This window comes from Anoplolepis gracilipes, chromosome 17 (assembly GCF_047496725.1).
Source record: "Anoplolepis gracilipes chromosome 17, ASM4749672v1, whole genome shotgun sequence".
Taxonomy (NCBI): Eukaryota; Metazoa; Arthropoda; class Insecta; order Hymenoptera; family Formicidae; genus Anoplolepis; species Anoplolepis gracilipes.
In genome coordinates this window covers 3,045,963-3,067,414 of record NC_132986.1, presented here as the reverse complement: position 1 = coordinate 3,067,414, position 21,452 = coordinate 3,045,963, and the positions used below count along the sequence as shown (strand labels likewise).

Here is a 21,452-nt window from a genome sequence, read left to right as displayed (position 1 = left end):
AGGCACAGCTCGCGGTATCTCGCCGCCCTTATCTCTCCGCCGGTAATATGCGAAGCAAACGTGGATTCCTCGCGGTTGAATCGTGGCTGTAGAGCGTCGGTCGCGCGTTGAGGTCTTTATTTACGTTATCTTCTGTTTGCACGCACCCCAGACACGTTATCTCTCGCGAGATCAAAAGTATACGTTGATGCGGCGGCGTAAATTCGCGCCAGCGGCTTCTCACCTTCTCGATGTAAGAGGTTTCGCGGTCAAGCTTAAGTACCAATTCGTGCGAGTTCCTCGCTTCAAGGGTTGCTCGCGTTCAACTACGAGAACGATCTCTTCGAACTTCTCTTCACCTTCCGTTGAATCGGTTAATAATGGCAAATAATCCACTCTCTAATATTGAATTCAATGTCGAAGCCGTGCATGTCATCCTTTGAATTGATTTAACGGTTGTCTTAGTTCAATTTTCGTTTGGCAAATTAATTAGTTGAAGTTAAGATCAAATGTTTATTTGCATTATCATTAATATGCTCGACTACCAATCAAAGATAATCATCTTTTCTACTTATTATTTAAGTTCCCCACAAAATAACAGAGTACGCGCTAATTATTTATAATACTTCCGTCCCCGAAGAAATTGATTGCGTGCGGTTCGCATCTTAATTAAATAATTCTAGACCGCGCGATGCTTAACCGGGACTTGTATGGATCAACCGAAAATTTCGGGACCGTCCAATTACCCTATCGAGCATCTCCGTACTGTGTTCTGGCCACGACCTGGCTTATTTCGCGCATGCCGCCAACGTGGTCGAACGCGTGCAAGAAGGTCGCGGCTACCGGACTTAAGGCAGAGCGGACCTCCGCCTCGCGATGAACGAAAAAAAGGGAAGAGAGGGGCCCGCCCCTACGAAGAAGGGGGCTCCCGGCTCGTTGTAAGGCGTCAGGTGCCCGGGACCGTTGACGCGCGGCCGTTACCATCCCCGGAGGAACGCGATAATAATGTATACCATTAGTGCGAATATACCGAGGGCGACGCCGCATGCGTGTGTCTTGGAGGAACGGCGCGCCACCCTGTCCTTAGACTCGAGGGCCCAGACTCGGGCCCGGGGCCCGGGGCCCGGGGCCATGTGCTCGCCTTCGCAATAGAGAGAGGTGAAGGGCGTTTAACGGTCGGAGCGTACGCGTTTTTCGGGATCCGACGGAACGAGCACCAGCTGATCACCGTTCGACCAATCTATTTCGGGGCCATGTGCTTCCCGCGCTTTTTCTACGGCCGCCCACCGGGCTAGACGATTTCTCATTTGCTTCTTTTTCATACCCTTCGAGTTCGTTGACTTATATCCTTGAGTATATCGTGACGCATAATTCAAGACTGGCGCGTAGAATATTCAATTTATGTATGGCTCATAAACTACAAGAGAATTATTTTTATTACCGGCATATTATTTTTTACACTAATAAATATGTAATTTTTTTATATATAAAATCTATCCTGTTGATTCTGGAACGCGCTAATATTATTCGTATCAAAAACAGTACGAGAAATAAGTCTTTCTCTCTCTCTCTCTCTCTCTATAGATCTTCTTATCAATTATTATAAAAGTAATCTTTATGTAGACAAACATAAATCTGAAAATATTATTTTGTTAATTTTAAAACGCACATTAATTTTAGAACGAGCAAAAATTATTAGAGACACGTGTTTTCTTTATTCAAGTATGAGACTATCCCTGGAGCATATTCCGCGTTTACCGTCGGCGAGCGAAGCGATCTCGCAAGAGAGGAAAAGCAGCGAGAGTGAGGCAAGGAGAGCGCGAAATATATCGAGATCGAGATATCATTAAAGCCATAGGTCAGGTGATCTAGTCTGACGAATATTACGGGGTCGAATTGATGGTGAGTTGATGAAGTAGCGGCAAAGGGTGTTGTGCGAGGGAAGTACGTTGCACCTTACCGGGAAGGCACAGGTGCCACAGCTGTTTCAGCAAGTGCAACGAACGCCCGTAGAACACGCGGACATTAGAATTGTTACAGACGGCGGACGGGGCGCAGGGAAACGCGCAGCTAAGGGGTGCATAACTATTCGACTAAAACGAACGCCCGGTGAGGTGTTGCTTTTTTACGGTGCGACCGTTGAAGCAATTCGCGACAACAGGTTGCATGCACGTGCGACGCTATCTTCCTCATTATGAGAGCCTTTTTACCTAATTGCTTTTCAAATTGCACGATACCACCAATGTATTCGCGAGCCTTCGAATAAGTCGAAATACGAAACAATAATGTGTCGACTTTTTTTCACTATTATTCGCTGATTTTAATCAATTTTCTTTTTATGAAACGAATCTATTTAAACGAAGAAGAGATAAATCCGACGATTAAATGAATCCGAAACGAATTTTTGGATTATTGCGTTTCCGCGATCTTCGACGATTTTATAACACGATTGGTATCGAATAGGGAGTTTGCATTAAAAAAAAATACATTTTTTTATATATGTAATTTAAATATATATTATTATAAATTTATTTATAAGAAAATTTTAAATTTTAATCAATAGAAAGGTATTAAAAAATTAAATTAAAATTTAATCAAATTTAAATTGTGAAAACGATTTTGATTGGTTGGAGTGCGTGACGTCACAGTGCAATAGTTTCAAACGTTTGTTTTCAAACGTCTGTATTCCGTATTGCGATATTCGGTCATTCTTGATCTCGAGGTACAAAGAAAAACAATTTATTAGGGGTTTTAATTGTTGTACTTTTACATAGAGGTACAAAACAGGTTTTCTACGTGTTACCTTTGTCCATTTTCACAATAACTGGATATTTTAATAAATAAAAATAGTGTATTGTCACTGTATATATTGGTTAGGTTTGGAAAGACGCTATTTCACATTATTTAGCGCTATTAGCGTCTCCCCGAATGCAGATATTGTGACGTCACATCGCGTTTGGGAGGACTCGGTCGTTTCCGCATCGTATTCGACAATTTCAAATAATGTAATTTTTATTATTGATTTTCTCGTTTAATTTGCATTAAAAAATTAGGAAAAAAATAATTACATTTAAAACTATATATAAATTATAAAATGCAATTGTTTTTCAAAATCATGCAAACTCCCTATTTAACGGCGCTTCCGTTTCACACGCCCACGCGTGCGTCCCGACGATGCGCGTTGATTCGCAGTTAGTCGTTCGATGCGTATGGATAATATCGTGCGCGTTGCATGTGCGGAGCAACTTTGTTCAAAGTTCAATTTGGCCGACGACGACGTCGGCGGCGAACGGGTGGGCGGACGAGGAGGAAAGTTTTGTTCTGCGCAGGAAGCGTAGTTCCGGCTCTCTCGGTTCCGCCCATAACGGTGACGGTGTGAACTTCGTGGATCCCGCGGCGATCGCCAGGACGGGCTTTTTCGGCGGGATTTGATTGCCGGTGCCGCGCGCGGTAATTAAACGGGCGATCATTAAGCCGTCTTCCGTTCCGTCGCTGCGTACACCGACGTACGTGGAACATTAGCGGCCAACGATGAAATCAGACGCGGGTTTGATCTCTCGAGTAGATATTCGCATCTCGGAATAAAATCATGATGAACGACAATGTTTGTCGTCCTGTTATTCAACTTTGATTGAAGTTATGCGAGATCTCTGGAGAAAGAGAACGCAAATTGTTTTTTTTTTTTTCTGTTGCTCATCCTTTTCTCTTTGAGTGATAATTGAACCGCAATGTATTTTTAGAACGTCATTACTACTTCCGACCTAACCTACGTAGTGTAATTTTAGTTACAAAGAGTTATCTGTGAAGATTGATGTTCGACTGTTCTTCGACGTTCCGTCGTTTTCGTTTGATGCCGCTTGTCGATGATGACAATGAACTCTCAGAGTTCGATCTAACAATAATTAAGAAACGATTAATTGGATTTTGATTGCGAATGATAATTGTCGATTTTAACTATTTCGTTGATTAATATTGCTCGGTGACTTGTTTAAAACGTGCTTATGAGAGAAAGAAAGAGGAGAATCGAATTATATATCTTATTATTTCTAAGTAGAGATATTCAATATGTGCGAGTGAATATTTCTAACTTATTTTCGAGAAGTGATCGATGTTTTAATTTCACCCATCATTGACCTCAATGCTCAAGCCGCTCTAACGTTATAAGTGTTCCGACGGCTGTTAGAAGTCGAGGAAACATGGCACATTAAGTACGCCGATTCGCATTGTGGATACGACTTTAAATGGCTATTTTATCCTTTCTAGCGCAGCACGCGCGTGTTATTCTCGCCTTAAAATGCAACCGCAAGAAATCGGTATCCTTAGTAGTATTGTTGTTAATTTGTCATAGAGCGTTGCGTAACATTGTTTTAATATTGCGACGTATAATCGGCGTATAATACATTTTCATTTCTACTCCTATTTATCTATAAAAGACCTAGAATTTACATGATATCCATAGTTTGTGATCAAATTTTATTTGTATAACTTCATATGTCTCATACATGTATATATTATTCAAAAAATATTTAAAGAATTCAAACAGATATGTAAAAAATATTGTATATGTCAGAATACATATAATACAATATACATATAAGGATATAAAATGATAAAATAATAGATTTTTATCTTGAATTCTGTCGTGAATTATACAATAGATCATCTAAAACGGATCTAAAGATTGGATTTAATTTTTAATTGGAACTTAAGATGATTATCTTTATGATCTATAGCTTTATTGTCATAAAGTAACAGTTGAGACAATTTTATTATGGAAATAAACGTGAACGCGTATTGTAAAAAAAAAATTTCAAAATTATACGAATAAATGTAAAATTTTATAATAAATAATGGAAATGTATAATATAACATTTATATGTAATTTTATATTTGTATATTTTATATAATTTTATATTGTTTATAATTTTACATATTTTTTATATAATATATAAGACTTTTTCTGCGTTTCCTAATTAAATAATTAGAATCACTTTCGAGTTTTCGTCGACGTTTCGGCAAACCCTTTCAGTCCCTGAAATCAACGATGTGGAGGATTCTCTTGTCATATCTCGGTGGGGGCGTCGTAGTACGAGTGCGCGGTACAAGATCGGGAAAGGGAAAAGAGAGGGGCCTCTTTTTCATCGTACCTCTCTCTTTTTCTGTCCTTCTTCTCTCTCTCTCTCTCTCTCTCTCTCTCTCTCTCTCTCTCTCTCTCTTCCTCTGTTCCCTCCGCGCTAAACGCCTCCTGATCTCTCCTTCTTTATCCCTCTTGCTCACGGCCCACTGATATCGCGAGAGGTCGCGGTATAAGGGAGAGGGAGAGACAGGTAAAGCAGCGTCGTTCCGCCGCGGCACACGAAGGCCCCCGGGTAAGAGGGAGAGGGCCCCGCGCGAGACCGACACAGAGGAAGAGAGAGAGAGAGAGAGAGAGAGAGAAAGAAGGAGAAGGAGAGAGCGAGAGGGGCATCTAAAGCGAACGACGCGGTGGAGGGAGGCCGGCGAAGCGGAGGTGAAGCGCGACCGGCCCTCTCTACTCCAGGGGCCCAGGCTAGTCCAGTCCGGGACAGCACGCCTCCTGCTGCACGCTCCACGAGGTAGAACGACGAACGGTAGACACGACGACGTTTAGGACCGGTACGACGTTACGCGCGCGCGGGTCCAGCTTCTCGTACGCATTGAGGGCCCCGGGCTACTCTCGCCCTTCATCACGCATCGGCGCGTCCCGTCACGTATTTCGTCGACCGCGACGAAATTTCGGACTTTTACACCAGGGAGTACGTCTCGAATACGCGCGCGAAAAGGTGACGTCTTGGTCCTCTCGGTATCTTCGACGCCGTCGCTTCGACGTCTGACCGTCTCTTTTGTCACTGAGCGACGGGATCGGTGCGCGACTTTGCTCGGACGTCAGTTGATCTCAACGCATCATTCCGGTGTATTTTTCGACAATAACAGGCATCGAATTGTGAACAGAGGATGCTATCGATTCCCGATAGAATTTTTTAGAGTACCAAAGCGGAAAACTTCTTGTATCGACGTATGGAATATTCGACATAGCTCGTAGGATTCTGTCTTCGAGGTATATTCCGATCAAAGCGAATCTACAAGTGACGTTTTTATTTGGTTGTATCTTCAGTTGGATCTCGACGAGAGAATCTTCACATTTCCGCGTATTTCCGACTCGCGACCGATTGCGACTGAACGATCGCCACCCCGTTGAAAGTCATAACCGATATCGGAACCCGCGACTCGGTTTCTCTCACCAAGACGACGACACATCGCCGTCCCCACCTACGGCCACCACGCGTTCAGCCACGCGATCAGCGGGACCAGCGATCCGGAAGGTTTCGCACGGCAACGGTGACCAACGAGCCGCGCATTCTTAATGGACACCTGATCCACGGTGATTGACCACGTCGCCCGAGCTACGTCATCAGGGTGACGATTATCTCGTCGGAATCTTCAAGTCCTCATCCCAGGACTTTGACAAGATTCTTTTTCGTGTTTTCTGAGGAAATTGATTGTGAGGTGAATTGACCCGGATTCAAAAAATTCTTCAAGTGGTGTTGTGACAATTTATCATTCGGTGTGGGACTTGTGCGGGTATGAGAGACTGTTGTAAACAGTGGAACAGGCCGCCCGAACAGTGAAGTGAACCGCCGCGGGGTGTTTAGTGAGCGCGATTTCGAGAGACTTTAACGCCCGACGAGGCGATAACTGAGGGATATAACTAGACGGCAAGGACGACCGCGACGACGACCACGACGACCACGACGACCACGACGACGACGACGACCACGACGACGACGAGGCTATTCGTATTCAGGTAAGTCCGATAAATCGGACTCCTCCCATTGACACTATGATAGAGAATCGTCGTTATCGTTGGTCGCTGATGATTTATCGCGAAACGGCAGATTACGAAACTGTCACGGAGCTTAGGTCGCTTATATGAGATCAATCTGTCTTGCTGCTATTTGTCACGTTTATTCAGGGATAAGTTATCTCGTGCATATGAGCTAATATATTGAATATTTATGGATTTAAAAAAGGAATTGACTCTACAGAGCTACTCTTGCTTTCAATGATTGATACAAGATGAATGGATTAAGAAAGTCTCATTAACTCTCGAGAATGTTATCAAGTTTCATGAATAGGATAGATACGCAGGATAAATATCGAGAAAGCGAATTTGTTTTATTACAGTCTTTCTACTCTTTTAGATATATATGTATAATAAAGATTACATAAAGAATATATTAAAAAAGTATTCAAATGTCTATTAATTTAAAATTATTATTTTCATGTTAGTATGTCGAGGTACTTCTAAATTACATACGTCTCACATCATGATGTAAGGCTAATAAATCTCTTCTTAGGCATTTTCTAAATAGTTTTCAATCGAATGTAAACTAATTTACCGTTCAGGATATATAACGGGTCGACTCGTCATAAATCGTATAAATCATACGTGCATTCCGCCTTCGAAAATCGTGAATGGGGCAGCACTCTACGGTCACCAACAAATCACGCATACATACACATACATATATGCGCGCGCGTGACCCGCGTACCGACACACGCAGCGGGTTACACTCTGTGTTTACATTCGCCAATTACAGATAGTCGTTCATACGCAATAATGATAGATCTACCGGTGTGGCTAATGACTGGCGAGTTGCCCAGCGCAAAAAGTGACGGGCATGATTTTCGAACGGAGAGGAGTACGATCCGCGAAGCCGTCGGCTCGATTGTGTGAAGGTGCCGAGAGAAAGAGAGAGAGAGAGAGAGAGAGAGAGAGAGAGAGAGAGAGAGAGAGAGAGAGAGAGAGAGAGAGAGAGAGAAAAACAGAAAGAGCGAAAATACATAGATGAGATTGAGAGAATTAAAATAGCTAGGTATATATATAGGCACGTTATAAATTACCGCGCCAAGAGTTTCCGGCGGCGTGTTTCTTGTTTTGGTAGCCGTTAGATGTGATATCCCTGACTATGAAATAGAAGAGAAAAAATCTCTGAAGGATCGACGATTAGGAGCGATATTTTTACAAAGCTTTGACGACAATTGTCAAACATTCCATTTGACGTTTCGAGAGAATGGATATGATATTTCCAGATACACATCCAGCAAGTGTCAGGAAGTGAGGCAAATGATAGATCGTGCACCTTCCGATATTCCCCGTCGGCAGCGAACCTCGCATTCCGGTCGCTTGCTTTTCTTTCTAGGATTCTATTCGTGCGATTCTACACGCAACGAAACACGTACATACATATGCAGACCCAATATAATCGCAGGTAAATTAGAGATCGTCGCGCTGCAATTATTCAGTCAGACATCTATAAAGTATGAGTTAGCGTTACCGCCGGCATTAGAAGCGTTATTCAAACAAAATTAGTTGTATTAATTTTAAGATCGAGCTCGCCTCGTTCGTTGCTTGTTATGCCACCGAAGTTATCGGTTTCGTCAAACTAGATTATTGCGCCGATAAAATACAAAGGATCGCACGCGCGCTACTTCCTACTTGGAGTAATCCGCCGATTAATCGGCCGGCTCATAAATTGACCCGTCAAGATCTAATGATAAAACGACACGCGAGTCTGGCGCGGCTCCGATATTTTCGGCTGTGCGATCGGATCAATCGTGTATGACGGTGGTTCCGACGTGTCCGATGTGCGCTGACAGTTTTATATATACATATTCGCTCATTACTTACTCAATAATTGGATCGACTACATAAATAAACGTGTATAGCAAGTCGAAAAATTGTGATCTCCCGACAACGAGCTTCGTGCTCGATATCTTTGTATCGAACGGATAAGATCGGATCGGGCGATGCACTCGGGCCCGATGCAAACTGGCCCTTTTCTTGGCTCATTATTCAAAAAAAAATTCGTTTCTAATCGCGCGTGCGCGTGCGCGTACGCAAAACGGCATCTGCCCCGGCGTTTTCACCCTTACACGTCTTTCACCCTGTACATTCACCCTAAGACAACTGCTCCTCCTTAGGGGCAGTTGCGGCGTCAGGTGGCACTCGTTAAAGTCGGCCGAAAGTCGTTGGCAAGTCGGGGGAACGCGGGTTGACAGTTGATAGCAGTGACGACGACCTCGTGCTGCCTTAATAACAGGCGAGGCCGTCATTAAAGCCGATAATGGCGCATCATCTGTCAACAGCGGTAGCGGCGCGAAGAATGCTCCGAAAGAGAGATTAATCTGTTACACATCTTATGCAGGCTTGTCTATTTTCTCTCATCTTCCTCCGGCTGTGCTCCGAAAAACGAACGATAACCCGACGACGAATCTTTCACGTACATTAAGCTAGCACAGCCATTCGGCGCAATCGAATAAAACCTACACAGAAATTTAATGCTCTTTGCCGAAACGAACACAGATTCTTCGATCGATTTTTCCAAAATGGCTGGAGCAACAAAATCTGCAATAGAGGAACAAATTAGCAACAAAATAACACTAATGAAGTGGCTGTGCCAGCTTAATATATGTGAAGTTTTCGCACCAAACACGCGCATTCGTCAAGATTTCGATCTCTATTTGAGATCAACCGACGCGACGCGCGTCTTACCCGACATTCTTTTGTTCGAGAATGTCATTGTTATAAATCTGTTGGCACGGATTGATCACGCAGATAACATCCGTCAGCGTAGACTCGACGGAATCCCAAGTCGTACCCTGGAGGAAGAGAGGAAAGGCAGAGGGAGGACGATGACGGTTTGTCGCGCGGTCGTCATTATCCCAGCTGGACATCCGCATAATTTCCTACCGTCATTCCCGCGTCTAAGCGTCTACAACTCATTCTCTTTACGAGGGGAAGGGAGGGCGCGAATTCACAAGTGCAAGTGGCTCGATCGACAATTTCAATAGCTGCTCAATCGTCGCTCCGATGACGACGCGTTCGAGACGTCGCCGCCGCCGTCGCCGTCGCCGTCGCGACAGAATTGCAACGTAAGCGATTGTCACCATTAGCGCCAAACAAAACGTCAAGTAGCAATCGTTAACGCAATGCGAAAGAGATGTTATCTAATCACTTTGACTCTCTGTTGCGATAAAGAAAAATTTAATAATTATAATGAAATCACAAGAAAAATGTGATTTTACGTAACAGTTTTGTTGTTTACAAAGCAACTTTGTCTTCTTGATGTTTACAATTCCAGAGAGTACTTTGATATTCTTGAGGGTTGACTTGAAATATTGTGCGCGTGTCCTGGACATGTCGCATTCAGGGCACGAATACGTCGCGACTTTCTCAGATGGCTTTCTCGCGATACTCCGTCGTCCACGATGGATGCAACAAAGTTTTCTATTTTTCGACGCGGATTCCCGCGCGGAGATCTCGAAAGGGAATCGTGCGTCGGGATTCTCCGATGACGTTGCGAATCTGTCACGTTGCACCCATCCGATTGAGATAACGTTCGTCTTCACGAGAGCAAAATCATGCGATTTTCAGTCCGAGTAAGACTATACGCATCTCTGCGTTATTGTGTTATTTCAATTTTTAAGACTGTCGCTCAATGACTATTTCCCATATCCAATATATGCGTGGTACTTTTCTAATGTTTTCTCAAAATAGTCTCTTCCGCTTTCCAACATCACAAAATTTTTTATTCAGATAGAAATTTTATAACGGCTAAAGATTGAAGACTGAAATTTGACCAATCAAGACAAAGCAATTTTAGTTCCTTTTATTCTGATTAGTCAAATTCTAATCTTGAATCTTGAATCTTCAATTTTCAATTCGTAATGTGATGTGCGGGCTTAACATTGATCTGTTTTTAATTTTTGTTAAAGCCGTGTGGATTAATTAAATGGAACCAAGAAATCGATTAAATATTCTTCCTCTACAGAGATAAAATTTAAGATAATTAGATTTTATTTTAGTGCATGACAGAAATTTAAATGCAGTCTCGTAAAACAATAATAAAAATTAATATATAACTAGTATAAAAATTGATTACTTATTATTACAGTTCTATAAAAGTGCATCTATTTTCCTTAAATTTATCTGCTAAAAGAAAAGATACAAACTTTTATTTTTAGATTTTAGATCGAAAATATTTAAAATAAATATACAACTTCTTATTAATATTATTATATGAGAAATCAATTTTTTAAAGAAAGTTAGGCATTCTAATTGAACTCTGTACCGCATCTGGGAAAATCTTGGGAAATTTCTATGCATATTACAATATTGCAAAATGGACGGCCATTGCCGCAATCGCGTTCGCAGCCTAGTAACATTCCCCGTCTATGTAACGATCTATGTGCGCGGCATTAGAGCGCACAGCTTTTTTTGTTTATATATTTTCTTACACGCGCGCTTGTGTAAGTATTTCGCGCGACCGACGAAGACTCTACCTTGCTATTATCTATTTGCCCCATTATGTCTTCTATGCGGTGCGGAATGTAGTTTGGATATAATAATCTCGATTCAAAAACCCGATCCGTCCTAATGCAATCTGTCGATCTTTACCGCATCCAGATATGTCTAATATATGGAGTAATGTAGCGTTATCGTGTTCCATTTTATATACATTCACGCAATATTGTTTACTCGCGTGTATACGTAAAACGATGCAGTAATGCTTGCACAATTTCATGTTAACACCTTTATTATGATATTATGATATATAAAATCGGCGATCGAATATTAATTAACACTCAAAATGTACAAACAATTTATAGATTTACCGCGGCATGTTAATATTGTTTGAGCACACAAACGCAAAGTGCTGGATAATATTTCATCTAGATTATTATTTTCATATCACTTCACATACAATATTATAGATGTAGGTAGGTAGTTTCCTCTCCTAATCAATCAGCTGTAATCGTTAGAATTACGGATAATTTACGAGCAGGATATGACACGATACCGATCGCGGATGGTAGATCGATCGCGTCTGCTGCCCGATAGGCATCTAATTCATCGAGATCCGTTACGGATCCCGGACTGTCATCGGCAAAAGACCGGCGCGGCGTGGCGCGGCGACGAGATCTGTCCAGCAAGATCTGAATGATGATCTACTTGATCGCGCGGTCCACCTCGTCCCGCCTCGCCTCGCCTCGCCTCACCTCGCTCCTTTCGCATTGTTCATCAACGGAGATCGTCGGCTGGTTAATTGCGGAACGGCCCTCGTCGCTGGTCGCGCGGCTGTACAGTTAACCGGACGGCTGCACCGCGTGCGTTCTCGCCGCATGCGGTGCCCAGCACGGAGTCGCGTCTCCCGCAACCCGCAACTGCGCCGCGCGGGACAACTGCCGTGGTACAGGTAGCTCTCTCGGATCTATTTATAGTGTGCGCAGCCGGCCGGCGCTCTCTATACACCGAGCGTGTATAGAGAGCTCTCGGAGTTTGCAAATGCCATGCGTGCGTGCGTGCGTGCGTGCCTGCGTGCGTGCATGCGTACGCGCGCCACACCTAGCGAGCGAGCGGCAGCCTCCACCCGCACTAATCGAGAGTAGCATCGCGCTCGGAAATGCTACGCGAATGTTGACTCCTCCGACTTTTCACTGGATTGACCATATAATCCGGATATATTTTATTTCCACAAATGAGCTATCGCGGTTGTAATTACTATCGCGTAGGAAAATTTCTGGAATTTAATGAAAATCTAGAGGCAGATTTCCCCCAAAAAAATTTTAAAAAAAGTGAAAAGTGTAACATTTTAAAAACGTGATTGTAAGAAAATTGAAATAAATTCTTTTTGTCTTCCTTAATGTTTTTTTTTAGTATTTTTTTCTGTTTTTCATTCGAATTAAACAAAATATTCAAAACACTCTAGATAGAAAATTATGACATTTATTATAATCTAATTAGTCAATGTATAACTTTGTTAAAGAACTAGATTAATCATATATTATCACATATATTACGAAAAAATTATTTAAATATTCAATCCTTTTTATGGAGATAAAATAAGATATATTAAGATAATATATAGAAACAAATATTTTCACATTTTTTATCTTATGATTAGTTACCGTATTATAGATTACCAGTTTATGATAAAAATTTAAATGCAAAAATTGATATGTAACGTAGTAATAAACAAAACAATACGCCTTTATTTTTTATACTATTAAGAGAATAGCTATAAATATAAATAGGATTTTCGATTCTATAAAAATATACTAATTTGTTTTTATTATTATTTAATCGAATTCTAATCTGCTAAAAAAGATGCGAATTTCTACACTTGTTCCTGTTTTGAATCTAAATTAAACCCACATTCAGAATAAAATTTCTTTATATCATACGATATACTTATTTAAAGTAAATTTGAACATTCTGGTCAGAATCTATAAATCGGTGTAAATCTTGTCAAATTTATATACGGGAGATAAGAGAATATTGCGTTATTTTGTTTTATTTTTCACGTCCACATGAACGAAATTCATTCACGGCGATTGACAGATGTCCCTTATGTCTTCCAATTTTGCGTATCATGTTTATACTCTTACAATTAGTGTACATTCTGTCATTACTGTCACGAAACGTGCGCGGTTCATGAATCTTTATTGCGCCCTGGTTCGAATGCCCTGATCGCGCACAATCTTTTTTTTTTTCGCGCGAAAACTCGTTTTATCGTGAGAAAAAAAAAACAGTCGGCAACACCGGCCGGCCGGCCACCTGTGCGGTATGCAAATGAGTAACGACTAATTTCTAATTCACTACCGAACGTAAACGGTTCGGCCAGATGACGGCAATGTTATTCGGTATTGCTCAGCGGGCGAGTCGAATTGAAACTGGCACGTCGACATTTCCTGGATTTTCGTCCTAATCAAAGATAACGACCGTTTTCATAAAACTGGCCGTTAACGCGTGAATATTTATTAAAAAATTAAAAAAGAAAAAAAGGGAGAAAAATGATCTACATCATGGTCCGATGGCTCGGAATCTTAAAAGCGCTTAATTATCGAGAAATATATTAAATGATGATAATCTGATAAGTAACCTACTATTAAATATACTAAGTGAAATTGCGAAAGGCATTTAATATTTTTATCGCGAATCGTATGTGCGAGATATCAAGTGGCGCGTGTTTGAAAGAGATAATTATGTTTTTCACATCGCGTAACTTTGTACTTGAATATCGCAGCTTTCGTTATTGTTTTTGAGCGATCTATAATTATGCACTTTCTTCTCTGTCTACCGATCACCTGGTAGGAGCCCGGTAGTCGTACAACAACCGCATATACATATAATCATTTATCACGCGATAGGAAAGCAGCCGTTTGACTTTTAGTTAGTGAGAGGCGCTTCTGCTCTTTTTTTATTTTTATACTGCACGCTTGTTAGTAAATGTTAACTGTTAACAGGAGACGATTACACTATCGATATCTTTGTAATGCATGCCCGTTGATAGCCTCCATTCTCACTTTGGATATGATCGGGATACAGTAGGAGAATTCATTCATCACGTCATCATATTTTAGAGATCTGCGATTGAACCACTTATACTTCTCCACGGTTAATCTTAAATCAACAAATGCGACCTGCCCTAGAGAAGGAGAGAAAAAGAAAGAGAGAGAGAGAGAGAGAGAGAAAGAGAGAGAGAGAGAGAGAGAGAGAGAGAGAGAGAGAGAGAGAGAGAGAGAGAGAGAGAGAGAGAGAGAGAGAGAGAGAGAGAGAACGGATTGTTAAATATTTATGAGCGTAGCGATTTAATCAAATGCCAGTCACACTCGTTTCGAAATGTAGCATTAATACGGTATATGAGAAATTATAATTTACAGTGATCAGAGAAAATCCAGTTATCCCTCTCTCTTTCTCTCCTTTCTCTCTTATTATGGATGCTCTCGAGATATGATGTCAAGTTGCTTCCATTACATATATTTAAAATGCTTTTCCGAATTTCTTCTGAGATTTATTTGTTTGCAAGTTTACATATATAACTTAAAAGCTATTGCAGTTCCTTCGCGATATCGATTGCTTGAGCTGTCTGCCTTTTTTTCAATATGCGAACCTGTTCTCGCGCATCTTCTTCTACGAGTCGGATATATTTGTCGGAGTTATCTGTATCAATCAGGGAGTCTGCCTACGAGTATATTATACTTTCTTGCTGTATATGTTTAATCTGTACGTGCACTTACGCGACGCACTTTATTGTTAATTTATTGCTCCAGTCTCAAATTGATTCTATTAATTTAACTGAATTAATATTGATAAGGAAAATAGATAAAGGAAATGAATAAAGAAAAAAATGGGAAAAAGTTCTTCTCCTACATTAATAAAGATTTCAAAGTGTGTGATTACTAATATTACCGTACATGTCATTCACAAACAGACATTTTGTATGTAATGCATTTGAAACCAACACTTTGTTCTTATATTTTAAAAATTACTACTTAAAATGAATAATTTTTTAATTATTTTTTTAATAATTTTTCAATAACTTTTTTCTTATAATATATTATGTTTCCCAAACTTTGGAGTATCTTATATATGCCTCTTAAAACACCTAATTGTTGCATCATTGCAAATTCGAATTATTACCTATTGATATAATTATTATCTCTAGATTAAAATAAATAATATTCAACACTCATCGATACGATGCACAACGATGGTATTGTAGAAGAATGTAACACGTTGGCCTATTAAATAGAAATATATCTAAATTATATGTAAAGTAATCAATATTTCGAAAATAATTTTTCTAAATTTAAATTTATATTTATTTCTTTAAATACTTAATAAAAAATTACAAAATTTCGAAATTTCTCTTGAGCATGATTTTTATATAAATTATGAAAGAAATAGAAATTTAAATGGTATAAAAATAATTTATACAGAATTTTTAATATTTTTTAAACAATATATTTATTTATTTATTTATTTATTTATTATTTACAAAGTATTTTAACGTCAAGATCTTTAATATTTTATATGAAATGAGACATAATGAGACATAAAATAATTCATCGCAAAATGAAGATTTAATTATACAAATAATAAATAATAACTTGTTAAATTATAAATTGTTTACCTCCATGGTTGTTCCGCCGTTGTCTGACGCCTCCCCAGGTTTCCTTTTCCTCCGTTGTTTATTCTTAATTGCTCCTTCATGGCATTTACTCGCAAAAGCATCGTTAATTACGATCACGCGTGTATTAATCGCAGGAATACAACGATTGTGCGACATTTTACATTCCGACGTTAATCGTGAAACGCACTTTATTTTACATTACGAGGGGAGAACGCGAAAATTAGGTTGCGATTCAGTCAGCAAAAAATCGTGCATACCAAATTCACATAATGCTGTCTCTACTGCTAAGGAATTATATATACGTACGCATTTTATTACAATTTTACTATTTCTAATTACATGATACGAATAAATATTTCGAGAATTTTAACATGACACACGGAGAGCGACCTTCTTACACGAGTGTCGCCGCAAGAATAATAAGGTTGCCTACGTACGATAACAGTAACGCGCGCCGCCGGCCGGTTTTTTGCGTATTACGTTATTGTTTACATATGGTTAGTCTTGTAGTCATTCTCACAAGGAGAGTCGAACAGAAAGGTAGCAGCATTCCATGGCGTGTCGATGTATTATTTCACGAAACACGATCGCGACAAGTACCAATAGATATTAAATACGATAGATTACTAACGATTATCAATTCACGCGATGAATTAAATTTTGCAATTATCGTCTTAATTAACTAGATATTAAGTCACGTAGATTGTGAGTTATATACGCGTCGTAAATATTTGTCGACGTTTTGCGCGCTATTGTTCACATACGCTAGTCTTGTCGTCATTCTCGTAACAAGAGTCGAACGAGAAGGTGTAGCAGCGTTTCATGTGTCGTCGTATTATTTCTCGAAACGTGCATTTATATTATAAACAGAGATAGTAAAATTGGCGTAAAATTACGTATATTCGTTAGCAATAGAGAGATAGCATTGTGTGAATTTCGGCATGCAATCTTTCAGTGTTCTAGTACTTACGTGTCTAGTAACACCTAATCTAACTTAACTATGATTTTCGCGCTTTCCCGTCACAATAGATAAAGTCACAATAGAGAAATTAAAGTGTCGTGTGTGATTAAAGTCGGCATGTAAAGTGTCGCGCGATAATAATTAATGTTTTTTGCGAATGTCGTGTGAGTGTTATGAAGGAGCAGTAAAAAATAAATAAGAAAAGAGGAAGAAGTATCTGACAACAACGGAACAATCATGAAGTGAGAAATTTATAATTTTAATTTATTATTTATTATTTGTACAATTAAATGTTTATCTTTACGATAGCGATTCATTTTACATTGTATAACTATTAATATATATGAAGTATTATAAGAGAGAGTGTTATTTTAAAATATTTAAAAAAACATATTTATAAGATTAATTCTATAGATTTATGTTAAATATTATAACATTTTATTTGAGATTTATAAGCTCTTTGGATTACTTATTTATTAAAAGAATTAAATTTTTATCATATGTATCATATACATATCTTACATATAAAACAATTTTTCAGAAATTTTATTTATTAAATATTATTTAAAAGAATTAATGAAAACTTAATTGTGCGAGATAATTATTTTTCAAAATATTAATTACTTTAGACTTTAGACATTGCTTTATATAATGTGGATATATTTTTCTATTTTCCAGATCAACGTTGTGTGCTTTACAATTTTGCTGTTGCGCATCGTACCGGTGAGTTTTAAATTATTATTTATATTCTTAGCCTTTTGAAATTCGACATATAATATATTACAGATATTAGCACGTAAAGTTTTGAATTTGTAATAATGCAGCACAGTTGAATTTTCTAAAAGAAAATATATTCCAAAATTAGCAAAATAAAAATAAATAATAAATTTCTAAGCAAAATTTATAGAAAGTAATAAACATATTTTTATTAAAATTGTTTTATTTTAAATAATATTTTAAGAGCTTACTTTCTGGTTGCATGTAAACGCTCGCCTATTATCTGTAATTGTCCATTGCATCATATATGCAGAATAGTTATTGTTGCGCGTAAGAAATAATTATTGCGGCGCTTATTAAATTGTTAAGAACGACAATGCTTTTTGCGTCACATTGCATATAAGCTCTTAATGCGCTAGCCACGTTCTCCTCGCCTTTTGTGCAGCCAAATCGTGATTTACGATCCGTAAATCCGTCAGAAGCATCTCAGACCGGTCGTCCAGTTTCTCAATAACTAATCTTGTGCTCCCGTTTGGTACAAGAAGAAAACTTTATGATCCTTTGCGTGGTACTTTGCGTATGGAATGTTTAATCTTAGATTTCTCGCGTCTTATAGATCCTAAAGAGAGGAAGCTTTCAAAATAGCTTTATTATCTTATATACATAACTCTTGACGCATGACGCGAATCCCCCCGCAATACCGTAAAACCAAGATCATCGAACCGTAATTCGGATTTTCCGTGAAATCTCTACTGGGTTGTTGGCGTCGTTGTAATAATAATATATTGTAAAAATAAAAGAGAGCTTAATCGCATCGTCATATTCTTAAGGATTTAATCAGACATGTCTTACCGGATGATAATTAATTAAGCGGAGATGTTTGGTGATCGTTACAAGCGATAATTTAACGGCACGATCAAGTAATCCGTCACATTTTCCCCACTCGAGTCTCAGTGATATTTATAAACAATGTCATTGTTATTTAATAATATCATAATCATGGATTAACTTAACAGACTCTTTCAACTAAAAAAAAAAAATATATATATATTGTATATATTTAGTATATTATAATCTTAGGAAAAGTTATGATCTTAAAAAGTGATCGTTTTAGATTTCGTTTGTATCTTTTTATCTCAACATGTAAAACAAATTGTTCTTAATGATTATGTGTACGCGTGCACATAATATGCACTTATAATTTGTCAAAATTATATTATATTTTTCTCGCTCTAAATTAAGACAAACAAAAATGACACCTACTTACCTACATTCTGTACAACTTTGTACAAAAAATTAAGAATACAAAATATTAAAACTCTGAAAAGGGGATCTAAGATGCAGCTCTCTTTCTTATTTTGTATGTTATTTTGCATATTACTCGGAGGAGCTGCGTGTAATTAATGTCCTCCTTTACCCCGCATGTGCGTCCACTCGTGGCACAGCAGCATGCAATGCATCATGCAGCGCAATGAGGAATGCTCGCACGTCAAATGTGATATATTCACGATGCTCCGATTTAAAACTATTTACGACGTAACACACGCTCTCGGCGGCCCTTGTTGCGCACGAAACATCTCATGGTTTTCGTGACGTAGCGGTCGAGCCTCGCGGCTTACAAATGCAAAAGGATCAGTTAATCCGCGTGATTTAAAGAATTACTTCTACATGACACATTGGGAGGAAATATGCGTGTACGCGAAGAGAGCCAGTGTTGGGCCAGATAGAAAATGTCTCTCGAAATTTTCTCACTCCGTTGCGAGAGATCTCGTAAGAAGAATAGTAAAAGAAGAATAGCATCTGTTATTTCAATATCACGATTCAAACGGTAGTCGGTATATTACATGATAAATTGCTCACAGGTTGAATAATAGGGAGCTTGCATTAAAAAAAAATACATTTTTTTATATATGTAATTTAAATATATATTATTATAAATTCATTTATAAGAAAATTTTAAATTTTAATCAATAGAAAGGTATAAAAAATTAAATTAAAATTTAATCAAATTTAAATTGTGAGAAAACGATTTTGATTGGTTGGAGCGCGTGACGTCACAGTGCAATAGTTTCAAACGTTTGTTTTCTGTATTCTGTATTGCGATATTCGGTTATTCTTAATTTCGAGGTACAAAGAAAAACAATTTATTGGGTGTTTAATTGTTGTACTTTTACATAGGAGGTGCAAAACAGGTTTTCTACGTGTTACCTTTGCCCATTTTCACAATAATTGGATATTTTAATAAATAAAAATAGTGTGTTGTCACTGTATATATTGGTTAGGTTTGGAAAGACGCTATTAGCGTCTCCCCGAATGCAGATATTGTGACGTCACATCGCGTTTGGGAGGACTCGGTCGTTTCCGAATCGTATTCGACAATTTCAAATAATGTAATTTTTATTATTGATTTTCTCGTTTAATTTGCATTAAAAAATTACGAAAAAAATAATAACATTTAAAACTATATATAAATGATAAAATGCAATTGTTTTTCAAAATCATGCAAACTCCCTATTGAGCAATTAATGGGACGTAAAAATTAATCGTCAAATGTAACGTATAAAGGGAACATGAAGAAGATAATGGCTCTGTGTGTTTGTTATATAGTTTCTGAAAGTTCAACAGCGCGCGCTTGTTCCCGAGCTTACACGAGTTGGCGAATTCTCTTCTGGCAGACACGAAAAAGACTGCGCGAACCGCGCCAGCTCGGCGTCGCTCGCTATTGCATACCGAGAAAGTGTTACGGCGCCTTGTATGAGCGACCTTGGCACGACGTAGACGCACGTCGGGACGTCTCGCAAATTGCCGGAAATTTCCGTGGGAAACTATTCCGTTCGGCGGCGCGCACATTGTGCCTGCAATAGTGTGTTTGGCGTGTGTAATAGTACGCACGTAATAAGCGAGAGACGGCGATCAAGCGGCGAGTTGACGACGGCCGTGTATGTATCCTATACACAATCCTGCACTTAGCCGAGCTCTGCCAATCACGTTTTCGATCGCGGGCAACCGATTGTGTACACGATCGGAAACGACTTTACATAGTTCAGTGGTACACATAAAGAGAAAACACATAGAGAGAAAAATCTACGTATATATTACAAGTCCTTTTTTACAATGACAATCTACTGAGTAGAAAGTAATAACGTATAGTGTACTTTAAAGATATATTAACAATAAGACATGTGATGACGCAATTTAACAAAAGAAGACAAATTTTGAAAAAAAAAGAATAATTATTTTTGAATAGAATAAAATTGTTTTAACGTCAAGAAAGTTATATGATACAAAACATAAATTAAATAATTTTTTTTTTCTTTTTTGCTATTTTTATCTCATTTCTCAAAATTTTGACGCGATGGAGAAAAAGGAATAATTACATTATCCCTTTTGTGGATTGAAAAAGTTTTTTCTTTAATTATTTAATTAATACCGAGAAATGAAATTTTTTTGACAGATGAGACTTATGACAACTGTCTAGTACTCGTTCTCAAGTATAACGACACAGGGGGGACATAATTATACGGCTGTGGCTTAGAAATAATTTAAATTCCGCCTCGCACGTCGTCAAGTCTAAAACGCCGACTATTATAGCTCGCGGCAGGTGTATAAAGGGGACGTTTCTCCCGATATGTTTTCGCCCACCCCCATCAAATAACCGGATATTTCCCGTGTCGGTACGTGTGCGTCACCGTAGGAAACGAACGGCCGCGGATACGAATTAGCGTCAAGTAATGGCAGGGCGTGCAACAAGTGCGACGTTGTGGGGTATCAGGTGCATGTGTGCTGGCAATACGGGT

The 21,452-nt window shown here is 38.8% G+C and overlaps 1 protein-coding gene across 8 annotated transcripts in view; it reads left to right on the top strand.

The window, feature by feature from the left end:
• Positions 1-5,546: 5,546 nt before the first annotated feature.
• The window catches only part of Sv (paired box protein shaven), a 151,841-nt gene continuing 135,935 nt past the window's right edge, over positions 5,547-21,452 (top strand). For 7 of the 8 annotated variants that reach the window (XM_072909149.1, XM_072909148.1, XM_072909153.1 and 4 more), the window contains exons 1-2: positions 5,547-6,802; positions 17,617-17,661. The gene's annotated coding sequence lies outside the window, so the exon portion shown is untranslated. Of the gene's footprint in view, positions 6,803-16,540; positions 17,181-17,616; positions 17,662-21,452 lie in introns of those variants that run through there. The other variant, XM_072909144.1, reaches the window with a different exon arrangement.